Source organism: Saccopteryx leptura, chromosome 2, assembly GCF_036850995.1.
Source record: "Saccopteryx leptura isolate mSacLep1 chromosome 2, mSacLep1_pri_phased_curated, whole genome shotgun sequence".
Classification (NCBI taxonomy): domain Eukaryota; kingdom Metazoa; phylum Chordata; class Mammalia; order Chiroptera; family Emballonuridae; genus Saccopteryx; species Saccopteryx leptura.
In genome coordinates this window covers 159,208,582-159,219,752 of record NC_089504.1, presented here as the reverse complement: position 1 = coordinate 159,219,752, position 11,171 = coordinate 159,208,582, and the positions used below count along the sequence as shown (strand labels likewise).

The 11,171-nt window shown below is 45.6% G+C and overlaps 1 non-coding gene across 1 annotated transcript; it reads left to right on the top strand.

Annotated features, from left to right (window-relative positions):
• The first annotated feature begins 1,505 nt into the window (after window positions 1-1,505).
• On the top strand, window positions 1,506-1,624 carry LOC136396211 (5S ribosomal RNA). The gene has a single exon (XR_010749606.1). It is a non-coding gene; the product is annotated as a 5S ribosomal RNA (ribosomal RNA).
• The last annotated feature ends 9,547 nt before the right edge of the window (window positions 1,625-11,171 follow it).

Below are 11,171 nucleotides of genomic sequence, written 5' to 3'. Positions count from 1 at the left end.
CGTCGGCCTGGCATGCAGGAGTCCCGGGTTCGATTCATGGCCAAGGCACACAGGAGAAGCACCCATCTGCTTCTCCACCCCTCCCCCTTTCCTTCCTCTCTGTCTCTCTCTTCCCCTCCCGCAGTCAAGGCTCCATTGGAGCAAGGTTGGCTGGGCGCTGAGGATGGCCTCTGCCTCAGGCGCTAGAATGGCTCTGGTTGCAACAGAGCGACGCCCCCTGGTGGGCGTGCCGGGTGGATCCCGGTGGGGTGCATGCGGGAGTCTGTCTGACTGCCTCCCCATTTCCAACTCCAGAAAAATACAAAAAAAAACTGCTAGTCAGGCTAGAGCAGGGGTCTCAAACTCGCGGCCCACGGGCCGCATGTGGCCCCCGAACAATTTTGTGCGGCCCGCAGACTAATCCACGAAGTTCAAAATATTTTGGATAAAATTAAGTAAGCCTAGGGGCCTACTTTTATTTTTCATTTCTCTAGCATCCTAGCTAGATATTAGCTTAGTTAACAGCAGTTGTGATGCGAACTACAGTTTCTGGTCGTTTTGTGACACTGAGTAAACTGCATGTACGATTGTGCTTGTTGTACTAATTTTTTTTTTGTTTTCAACTGCAGTGAGAAAAGTGTTGCGTAACAGTTGCTTTTTGTAGACCTAGTGCGGCCCGCCGCCAAACGGCTGTGATCTTGCTCTGCGGCCCACATGCTGAGTTGAGTTTGAGACCCCTGGGCTAGAGGCTGAGAACCAGTGATGGCTTGAACTGGAATGAATGCTGGAGATGGGGGTTGACCTCTCTCAAGAGCTGCGGTGTGAGATGCAGGTTGAGCACCAAAGGTGCCTGGAACTGGAACTGGGCTGTCACCTGAGTGCACGTGCTGAGCTGCCTCCCTGCTCCTCCATGCCACCAAGCACACCAGCTGCCCAAGAGAAGGGTCCTACCATTCCCGGGTATGCAACTAACTCCAGACTCCTCTGCAAACTGGTCCTTGCAGCGCGACCTTGGCTGCCTAGCAGAGAGAGGCAGATCTCCCGCATTCCAGAGAGCACGCCTTCACCTGGGGCCAGGGTGTCTCTTCCACCCCCACACAGAGTTGGGGGCTCCCAGAGCTGCCACTTAGGGCACTCGTTACCGGGCAAACGAAGGAGGCCTGGGAACACATCCCTGCACAGCTGCCCAAGGAGCTGACACTGGCCCTTGTTCTCCCATCCCCAGCCCTCCCCCAACCACACTTCTGCAAGTTGCTGTGACACTGAGACCCCTGACCCTTGCTCCAGTTCCCGCCGTCTGGGTGGGTGGGCACACCTTCGGCCCCCGGGGATAATGACAGGGCGCTGAGGAGGTTCTCTTGGCAGCCCACGGGAAATGGCGGCAGCAGGGATGAAACAGATGGCAGCAGAGCTTGTGGGAGTGCCTAACAGGGGGCCTGGCGTGCCCAGGCACCTAGGGCGCAAAGTGGTGAGGAGACCTGGAGGCCAGGCATTTCTTCTTGGGCCGCAGGAGGCGGCTGTCAGGCATCTATGGCCATACCACCCTGAACACACCTGATCTTGTCTGATCTCAAAAGCTAAGCAGGGTCAGGCCTGGTTAGTACCTGGATGGGAGACCACCTGGGAAAACCAGGTGCTGTAGGCTTTTGCCTCCCCCACCCGCTTTTTTTCCTTTTGCTTTGGCCTCAGGGACACGTACCCTACACATGCCTGGGGCACAGCACTTCGAGGTGGCCCTGGCCACTTCGCGGAGCATGGCAGTCCACTCAGGTGTTTGCTGGTCACCCATGAGCCCCAGGCCTGAGCTGCTTCCTCCCCTCCTCTACCCCATCGTGCACATTAGCTGCCCAGCAGTCGGGTCCGGCCACTCCCCTCTAACCCTGGGCTCCCCGTGTGCAGCTAACTGCAGGCTCCTCTTCAAACTGATCTGGTCCCTGAGGCAGTGACCTCGGCCACCCAAGGGAAGCTGAGAAGGGAAGAAGCCAGTGTCATGCAGAGCTTGTGCTAGTGTGAACAACACAGGGACCCAGACATGCCCACTCACATGAGGTGCAGAACGGTGAGGAGACCTGGAGGCCAGGTGTTTCTTCTTGGGCCACTGAGAGGCTGCCATCAGGGGTCTGTGGTCATACCACCCTGAACATGCCTGATCTCATGTGATCTTGTGAAGGTACGCAGGGGCGGGCCTCCTTAGTACCTGAACGAGAGACTGCCTAGTAATACGGGGGTATTGCAGGCTTTCGCCTCCACCCATCTTTTCTTTCTTTCTGGTTTTTTGGGGTTTTTTGTTTTGTTTTGTTTTTCTTTTTGCCTTGGTCACAGGGTCACATGCCCCCACACATGCCGGGGGCACACAAAGAGAGCCACTGCATCTGAATGCGTCCAGCCTACTTGCAGCTGAGAGCCAAGGAAGGGCCCTCCTCTGCCTTGAGTGCAGGTCACTCACTGAAACAACTGAAAGGCTGTTCATGGCATTGACCACAAAAGCAGGGTCAGCATGGACACAGCAGATAGTGTCAGACTGGGATATCAAAGGACCCAAGTTCAAAGCCCCAAGAGATCGCCAGGCTGAAAACAGGCTTGGAGTCATGTGTCTCTATCAGAGCACAATGTCACACCTGGCCCAAACTTGATCTATGTCTCTGTGTTTTCCTTCATCTTCCGTTGCCGCCACTCAGGTCTTCATTTCCCCACGCTGGTAGAGGCAGGTATAGCACTTTGAGGTGGCCTTGGCCACTGCCCCAGCCTGATTGTTCACTTCTACCGGGGCTGTCGCTTACGAGCACACATGCTGAGCTGCCCCCACCTCTCCTCCATGCCAAGAACACACCAGCTTCCCAGGACCCGGGTCCTGGCACTCCCTTCTATCACTGGGCACCGGGTGTGCAACTAACTCCAGGCACCCAGCCTTGACCAAGGTGTGCAACTAACCTTGGTCACCCAGCAGGAAGAGGAGGATCTCCCACATTCCAGAGAGCAGGCCTTCACCTGGGGCCAGGTGTCTCTTCTGCCTCCACGTAGAGTTGGGGGCTCACAGCGCCTCTGCTTATGCAAACAGAGGAGTCCTGGGAACACACCCCTGCACTGCTGCCCAGGCACCTGACACTGGCCCTTGCAACAGGGATGAAACAGATGGCACCCGGAGCTTGTGGGAGTGCCTAACAGGGGGCCTGGCATGCCAGGCATTAACGGTGTGGGTGTTGAGGGCAGAATGTTGAGGAACCTCCTGGCCAGGCTATTCTCATCAGGTTGAGTGGGTGACTGGTGGCTTAAGCATTGGCTTTCTTCTGCATCTCCCTCTTTCTGTCTCTTTCTTTGTCTTTCCTTTCTAAATTGAATAAAGAATGGAAAAAAAAATCTGAAAACAAAAATAAAAAGTTTCTTTTTTTTCACTTTTTATTAAAATTAACTTGAATGGGGTGACATTGATAAATCAGGGTAAATATGTTCAGAGAAAACATCTCTACGTTATTTTGACATTTGATTATGCTGCATTCCTATCACCCAAAGTCCAATTGTCTTCCGTCACCTTCAAACTGGTTTTCTTTGTGCCCCTCCCCTCCCCTAACCCCCTCCCTCTTTCCCCACCCACCCCATAACCCCCACACTCTTGTCCATGTCTCTGAGTCTCATTTTTATGTCCCACCTCTGTATGGAATCATACAGTTCTTAGTTTTTTCTGATTTACTTATTTCACTCAGTATAATGTTATCAAGGTCCATCCATGTTGTTGTAAATGATCCAATGTCATCATTTCTTATGGCTGAGGAGTATTCCATAGTATATATGTACCAAAGCTTTTTAATCCACTTGTCCACTGACGGACACTTGGGCTGTTTCCAGATCTTCGCTATTGTGAACAATGCTGCCATAAACATGGGGGTGCATTTCTTCTTTTCAAACAGTGCTATGGTGTTCTTGGGGTATATTCCTAAAAGTGGGATAGCTGGATCAAAAGGCAGTTCGATTTTTAATTTCTTGAGAAATCTCCATACTGTTTTCCACAGAGGCTGCACCAGTCTGCATTCCCACCAGCAGTGCAGGAGGGTTCCCTTTTCTCCACATCCTCGCCAGCACTTATTCTGTATTGTTTTGTTGATGAGCACCATTCTGGCTGGTGTGAGGTGATATCTCATTGTGGTTTTAATTTGCATTTCTCTAATGATTAGTGATGTTGAGCATTTTTTCATATGCCTATTGGCCATCTGTATGTCCTCTTTGGAGAAGTGTCTATTCATTTCTTTCACCCATTTTTTTATTGGATTGTTTGTCTTCCTGGTATTGAGATTTGCAAGTTCTTTATAAATTTTGGTTATTAACCCCTTATCAGACGTATTGTCAAATATATTCTCCCATTGTGTAGTTTGTCTTTTTATTCTGTTCTTATTGTCTTTAGCTGTGCAAAAGCTTTTAGTTTGATATAGTCCCATTTGTTTATCCTGTCTTTTATTTCCCTTGCCCGTGGAGATAAATCAGCAAATATATTGCTGCGAGAGATGTCAAAGAGCTTACTGCCTATGTTTTCTTCTAAGATACTTTTGGTTTCACGGCTTACATTTAAGTCTTTTATCCATTTTGGGTTGATTTTTGTGAATGGTGTAAGTTGGTGGTCTAGTTTCATTTTTTTGCAGGTAGCTGTCCAGTTTTCCCAACACCATTTATTAAAGAGGCTGTCTTTACTCCATTATATGCTCTTACCTCCTTTGTCAAGTATCAGTTTTCCATAGAGCTGTGGGTTTATTTCTGGGTTCTCTGTTCTGTTCCATTGATCTATATGCCTGTTCTTATGCCAGTACCAGGCTGTTTTGAGTACAATGGCCTTGTAGTATAATTTGATATCCGGAAGTGTGATACCTCCCACTTTATTCTTCCTTTTCAAGATTGCTGAGGCTATTCATGTTCTCTTTTGGTTCCATATAAAGTTTTGAAATATGTGTTCTATATCTTTGAAGTAAGTCATTGGTATTTTAATCGGTATTGCATTGAATTTATAAATTGCTTTGGGTAATATAGACATTTTAATGATGTTTATTCTTTCTAACTATAAGCATGGTATATGCTTCCACTTGTTTGTATCTTCCCTGATTTATTTTATCAATGTTTTATAATTTTCTGAGTATAAGTCTTTAATCTCCCTGGTTAAATTTATTCCTAGGTACTTTATTTTTTTCGGTTGCAATAGAAAAGGGGATTACTTCCTTAATTTCTCTTTCTGACAGTTCATTGTAAGTGTATAAAAATGCCTCTGATTTCTGAGTATTAATTTTATTTCCTGCCACCTTGCTAAATTCATTTATCAGGTCTAGTAGTTTTTTGACTGAGACTTTAGGGTTTTCTATATACAATATCATATCATCTGCAAATAATGATAGTTTTACTTCTTCTTTTCCTATTTGGATGCCTTTTATTTATTTTTCTTGTCTGATTGCTGTGGCTAGGAATTCCAGAACTATGTTGAATAAGAGTGGTGAAAGGGGGCACCCCTGCCTTGTTCCTGATCTTAAGGGGATTGCTTTTTATTTTTGCCCATTGAGTATGATGTTGGCTGTGGGTTTGTCATAGATGGCCTTTATCATGTTGAGGTATGTTCCCTGTATTCCCACTTTGCTGAGAGTTTTGATTATGAATGGGTGCTGGATTTTATCAAATACTTTTTCTGCATCTATTGAAATTATCATGTGGTTTTTCTCCTTCCTTTTGTTTATGTGATGAATCACATTGATTGATTTACGAATGTTGTACCAGCCTTGCCTCCCCAGAATAAATCCTACTTGATCATGGTGTATGATTTATTTTCATATATTGCTGGATCTGGTTTGCTAATATTTTGTTGAGGATTTTAGCATCTAAATTCATCAGGGATATTGGCCTATAATTTTCTTTCTTTGTGTTGTCTTTGCCTGGTTTTGGAATCAGAATTATACTCACCTCATAAAAGAAGTTTGGAAGTCTTCCTTCCTCTTGAATTTTTTTAAATAGCTTGAGAAGGATAGAAGTTAGTTCTTCTTTGAATATTTGGTAGAATTCACTTATGAAGCCATCAGGCCCAGGACTTTTCTTTTTTGGGAATTTTTTGATAACTGTTTCAATCTCATTTGTTATAATTGGTCTGTTTAGGTTTTCTGATTCTTCCAGATTAATTTTTGGAAGATTATATGTTTCAAGGAATTTGTCCATTTCATCTAGGTTGTCTAGTTTTTGGCGTACAGTTCTTCATAGTATTTTCTTACAATATTTTGTATTTCTGTTGTGTCAGTTGTTATTTCTCCCCTCTCATTTCTAATTTTATTTATTTGAGTCCTCTCTCTTTTTTGGTGAGTCCAGTTTCTAATTAAAGGTCCATCGACCTTGTTTACCTTTTCAAAGAACCAGCTCCTGGTTTCATTGATTCTCTGTATTGTTTATTTAGCCTCTATGTCATTTATTTCTGCTCTGATCTTTATTATTTCCTTCCTTCTCTTAGCTCTGGGCTTTACTTGCTGTTCTTTTTCTAGTTCTTTTAGATGCAGGGTCAAGTTGTTTATTTGAGTTTTTTCTAACTTCTTGAGGTATGCCTGCAATGCTATGAACTTCCCTCTCAGGTCTGCTTTTGCTGTTTCCCATAAATTTTTAGTTGATGTATACTCAATATCATTTGTTTCTAGGAATTTCTTCTTTGATCTCATTGTTAACCCATTTGTTATTTAATAACATGCTGTTTAGTTTCCAAGTGTTTGAGTACTTTTCAGTTTTTCTGTTGTTGTTGATTTCTAGTTTCATGCCATTGTGATCAGAGAAAGTGCTCGATATGATTTCAATCTTCTTAAATTTGTTGAGGCCACTTTTTTGCCCTAACATGTGGTCTATCCTAGAGAATGTACCATGAGCACTTGAAAAAAAATGTATATTCTGCTGCTTTAGGGTGAAAGGTTCTGAAGATATCTATTAAATCGAGTTGATCTAGAATGTCCTTTAAGTCTGCTCTTTCTTTGTTAATTTTTTTTCTTGAGGATCTATCTAGTGATGTAAGTGGGGTATTGAAATCCCCTACTATTATAGTATTGCTGTTGATCTCGCCCTTTAAATTCATCAAAGTCTGCTTTATATATTTAGGTGCTCCTATATTAGATGTGTAGATTTTTTTTTCACTTTTTAATTCTAGGCCTTTAATATAGCTTCTGCTGTGTAATCCCTCATAAATTTTTTTTTTAATTTTTATTTTTAATTTATTGTGTTTACATGGATTCAAGTGTCCCACTGAACATAACTCCCTTACCCCACACCGCTGTGCCCCTATTTATACCTCCTTTGCCCTCTTTCCCCCAACTCCCTTCTCCCTTCCCTCTAGGACTTGCTGTCCTGCTATGTGTATCTGTGTTATATATATAGTTTCACCAATCCCCCTACCTTCTCTGATTCCATCCCTTCATCCCCCTTCCTCCGACTGCTGTCCCTCTGGTCCCTGTGACCCCGCCTCTGCCTCTATTCCATTCCTCAGTTCACTTTGTTCATTAGGTTCCATATATATGTGAAATCATATGATATTTTTCTTTTTTTTTTTATTTTTATTTTTTTATTTATTCATTTTAGAGAGGAGAGAGAGAGGGAGAGAGAGAGAGACAGAGAGAGAGGAGAGAGAGACAAGGGGGAGGAGCTGTAAGCATCAACTCCCATATGTGCCTTGACCAGGCAAGCCCAGGGTTTCGAACCGGCAACCTCAGCATTTCCAGGTCGACGCTTTATCCACTGCGCCACCACAGATCAGGCATATTTTTCTTTTTTTTCTTGGCTTATTTCACATAGCAGAATACTCTCCAGGTCCATCTGTGCTGTCACAAAAGGTAAGATTTCCTTCTTTTTTACTGCCACATTTGGGCCAGATGTGAGGAGATTTTTATTAGGATACCACTCTAGCAAAGTTTGTTAGGTTCTGAACAAATGCTTTCTTCAGCTGGCCCCTGGATGTGCCAGCCCTGGGCCTCCCAAGCGGGACCCCAACACCTACCAGTGGGAGACACTGCCCGTGACTGGCCTTCAGCAACCTTTTTGGAGCTACAAGCAATTCAGAGTTTGTGGTTGCCTCTGCTGGAACCAGGTGTACGTGGAAATACCTAGGCTGGCTTCTACCCACTCTGGTCCACTCTGGTCTGCTCAAATGGCCACTGCTGGCTGCTTGATGGACTCATCCACCTCTGAAAAAACCTCTGCTGGAGTCTAGAGCCTGCGGCAATTTGGTAATTAGGCAGGGTGGTGGCTGTTCTCTTCCCCTTTGCCCCAGGTGTCAATCTGTCCAGACTTTTTTCTCTGACCTCTGTAGGGTGTGGCCCCAGGAGGCTGGTGGGTGTGGCCTCTGAGACCCAGAGGTGTGTGGTCTGTCCACTCAGTTTCAACTGAATCTCTTGTGAAGTGGAAGCACCAGTCATAGACTCTGGAGAGTGCTGTGGGGAGCTCTGGTCTCAATACCAGAAAATTGAGTCACTGACATGCTCCCTGCTTCCTGGCCTCTCAGAACAACCCATTGCCATGATGGGTAGGAGAGACTCCTGAGGGCGGAGCAGCTGCTTTTCCCCAGGCTGATGCCACTCAAAGGGGATTGCCCCACCCAAAAGAGATGATGACTGTGGTACTGGATAGTAACTCAGCACAGGGGTTCCAGTGGCCATCCCCCACAGTGTCTCTCCCTGGGCCTCCACTTTACACTCTCCTCCCATAACTTCAGTTCTCTCAGCTCTCCCCCACCAGAGTCCCAGGTAAATGGCTGTGAGTGAGGTTTTCTGCATGGGCCCTTTAAAATGAAATCAGCATCCTAGAGCTGTGTCTTTCTTTTGGACAGAAACCCAGCTCTTTTCATAGCTAAATGCTATCTCGGTGCCTCTTCTAGGCTCTGGGGCTGTAGGCTGGGGCTCTGGGCCTGGGGCTGAGGACCCACACCTCTCAGGGCAACCCACCCCGCCATGAGAGTCCCTCCTGACCCTCAGCCACTGCTTGTTACTGGGAGCAGGGCAGCCCTTTCCACATCTCCGCCCTTCCTACCAGTCTCAGTGTGGCTTCTTCAGTGTTCCTTGGTTAAAGAGTCCTCTTAGTTTAGTCCAAAGTTGGTTTTTCGATGATTGTTCTTAAATTAAGTTGTAATCCAATTTGGTCCTGGGAGGTGGCAGCTGGAATATCCGCCTACTTCGTTGCCATCTTTCTTTCCTCAGAAGTTTCTTTTTGTTTTGCAATTGCAGCAAATGCAGTAGATGTTGCTCTTTCAACTTGGGACCTTCATCAATTCCTGACCTCATGATTCTTCTTTCTGCAGAGTTTGAAAATAATCTTTTAGAAACTTCCCTTCCCTGCCAGGTTTTGTGAAAACTTTTTCAGAATCACCTAACATTTTAGAAGCTTTTAGTATCTTGTTTCTTAGCAAATATTTAAATATTTTTTTTAAATCATGGTCAATGTGTTAATTATAGAGTCAAAGAAGTTATTGTTTCTTTCAAAAATCTTAAATTAAAACTATATTTTTTTCCAGGCTTACTAACATGCAGATCTTCATTGCTTTTTAGTTTTTCACAGTTTGGTGGGGGCACTGAATCTTAGTCTACCTGCTGATGCAAAGTGTCTCTGTCCATTATGGCATAAAGCCTAACCTGTGGTTCTCTGGAGAGAGCCCCTGCCTCTGAATTCTTCTGGCCTATGTGCAGCTGGGAGTAGAGGAAGAGCCTGCTCATCCTTGAGTGACCTGGCAGGGCAAGGTCACTTAAACAACTTGAAGGCTGTTCGTGGTATTGACACCAAAAGCAGGGCAGCAGGCACACAGTGGTACCACAGACTCAGGATGTCCTCATATGCTTGTAGGATAGAGTGTTACATAGTTATCAGCTCTACTCCCCTAGCACAATAGCCTCTTGTTTAAACGTATAAAATAAATGGGTTTTCCAGGCTCAGTGTCATTGTGTCTCCATCAGAGCACAATGTCCCACCTTGACCAAACTCTATGTCTTTGTGTTTTTCTTTTATCCTCCATTGCTCCCACTCAGGTCTTCACTTCCCTGTGCTGGTCACAGCAGTTTTCTGTTTACCCATCCCCCCATGTTTCCATAGCTGTAGTTGAGCCCTGTAACTCCATGCTCATCATCTACACCACGATGAAGCACCATGATTGTGCATTCATGTTTAACAATGAGGCCTCCTACCACATATGTCAATATCAGAGCCCTGAGCAGATAAATTTCTGCAGAGAGCTGCTGTCCAGTTGAACTTGAATCACAAGCCTTGAGGTTTCCACTGTAACTCCAGAGGGTTCAGGTTTTTTGGGTCTCTTGAAGCAGGGAAACCACTGCTTGGCTGCCTTCCTTTACTGAGCCCGGAAGTGGAATGTTTCCCCACCAGAGCCCTGGTAGGTGGTAAGGACCACCTACCACCTTCATCTTCTCCCTGCATGGTTTTCCTGGATTTGTCAGAAAAGACAGAAGACCACAGCACTGTGGTTGTTCAGGGAGGGGGCTAGGTGAGCTGGTGTACCGACTCCTTCCTGGTGGTTTATAAAACATGACTCAGTGGCTTCTACAACAACAATTAGTGTTAGATGTGGAACAAAAAAGCATTATTAATAGCTGGGGGAATGTCTTTCTGCTGAGTGATGCTAAAGGAGGTGGGTTTCTGTTAAGGTCTGGAGTTCTTTCTCTGTGTCATTGACTTCCATAGCCTCAGTGCCCAGCACAGCCCATGTCTTGCCTGTAAATGATGCCTTAGAAAGTGTTTGGAGGCCTGACCTGTGGTGGCTCAGTGGGTAAAGCATCGACCTGGAAATGCTGAGGTCGCCGGTTTGAAACCCTGGGCTTGCCTGGTCAAGGTACATATGGGAATTGATGCTTTCAGCTCCTCCCCCCTTCTCTCTCTCTGTCTCTCTCTCCTCTCTTTCCCTCTCTGTCTCTCTCTCCTCTCTAAAAAGGATTAAATAAATTTTTTTTTAAAGTGTTTGGGTAGTTTAATGAGAAACCTCAGAGAGGTGACTAGGGTCTATGCCTCCCTGATCAGCAAGCCTGGGGAGAGAGGAGAAAATGAAGGTGGCACAATCAGGGTGCCAGGGCCTTAGGCTCCTGGGCACATCTTGATCACCAAGGGCTTTGTGCCCATAGGCTTTGCTTCCACTGACCCTGGAAGGCTCTGATATGGGGCAAACAAAGGCACCCCAGGCTCTCGCCAAGTTCACCATCACCTCCAAGCCA